We start from the raw sequence: 1,867 nt of genomic DNA, 5'->3' as shown, positions 1-1,867 counted from the left end.
TGAAAAAATAAACAAGCATATATATTACCAGATTTATATTTTACTGAAAGACTTTACTCTGATATATCAAGTGAATATAATTCAGAATTTGGGAAATATTGGTTAATGCAACCAAAATGTACTTGAAGTAGAACTCACTCATTCTTCTCATGAGCAAGTTGCTACCTGCAAGCAAATTATTGACTTTCAATGTTGTATCAAACAATAATTTAAGGCCATGGGAGTAATGCTTCTCATACTAAATATATTCTCACATTCTGCAAGAATTGATTCAGCTTTCAAAAGTATCTGACACCTTGAAAATGGTTTGCTTAGTGTAAAAATCAGGTTCTGAAGTATATCTCAATGCTTATGGCATTCTATTTAAGATTCCTACATTCTTGATATTCGTATTATCACTGTTCAAAAAGCAGAGCTTTGAGGGGAAACTTTCCCTTTTTCTATTGACACTCAGATATAGAAATTACTTCACTTGGACATTTTCTTTTAAGGAAACATATTTACATAACTGCAAGGCTCAAACAGAAGATTTTAATTCAATTGTAATTGTTTTTAGAATCATTTAACAGAAATCATTTTGTCATATTAGTTGGTAGTGTGTCCAGTAATCTGGATTCAGTGACTTGTGTCCAAGGAATAAAGTGTAGATAGGGAAAAGTAGGAATTTTGCAGTGAAAAAACCTGGCAAACACTAAGCTAAACCTTACCAGTAGTAACTTATGTTAATTTTTAATATATTTTAAAGATATTTTATATATCCTAACAAAATTTGTTTTGAAGGCACTTAATAGTGACATTCTTTCTCAAAAATTTATAATGCAATTCTAATCAGGAGAAAACATCAAACCCGAATTGAAGTACATTGTACAAACTATTTGACCAGTACTTTTCAGAAGTGCAAAGGTTTGAAAAACAAGAAAAACTGGGGGGTGGCGGGGGGGATCACAAACAGGAAAACATTAAGGAGAATCATGCCTAAATGTAACAGGCCATTCTGGATTGGATTCTGCAGCATAAAAAGAATACTAGTGGAGACATTTTTAAAATATGGATAAAAAGTGTGGTTAATTAGTAGTATTGTGCCAATGTTATTTCCTTAGTTTTGATAAATGTAAAATGGTTATGTAATATGATAGCTTTGGGGAAAGCTAGGTAAAAGACATACAGAAACTCTCTGGATTATCTTTGTATTCTTCTGTTAAGTTTAAATTATTTAAAAACTAGAGGCCCGATGCACGAAATATGTGCAAGGGGCTCGGCCCTCGCAGCCGCAGTGGCTTGCCTTGGCCCTCACAGTCATGGCGGCTTGCCTCAGCCCTCCCAGCCCTAGATTCCTCTGGAAGGTCATCTGGCTGTCCAATCTAATTAGCATATTATGCTTTTATTATTATAGATAAGTTGTCTTTTCAAATATCGAAATAATTTAAAATTTATTTTTATATTTTAATTATGTCAGATGGATGAATAAATATTTATGTTTGTGTGCATAGACTCTTTCAACTTAATTTCAAAAATCCAGAATAAATAATGACTTTCTTTGAGGCAGAAGTTCATATAATTAATCCACATTGACTTTCTGATTTGTAGCTCCAAACATGCTATTGTTCTATAAGCATTATCTTTAGTCATTAAATAAGCAATATGTCAATGTAATGTAATTATTCCTTATTTTACTGGGGTAGTATTAGTTTGCCTCAGGGAAAAATGCATAAAGAGACTGAGTATTTAAACCTAGCTAATCAGTATTGCAATATGCTTAATATGTGTGTGTGTGTGTGTGTATAACTAAACATCACATTCATCTGCTAATGGACATGTAGGTAGTTTCTATTTCTTGGCTATTGTAAATAATGTTGCAATAATCCTG

The sequence above is a fragment of the Myotis brandtii genome, unplaced genomic scaffold (genome assembly GCF_000412655.1).
Source record: "Myotis brandtii unplaced genomic scaffold, ASM41265v1 scaffold471, whole genome shotgun sequence".
Lineage (NCBI taxonomy): Eukaryota > Metazoa > Chordata > Mammalia > Chiroptera > Vespertilionidae > Myotis > Myotis brandtii.
The sequence above is the reverse complement of the archived record's forward strand: the minus strand, read 5'-3'. Positions refer to the sequence as shown.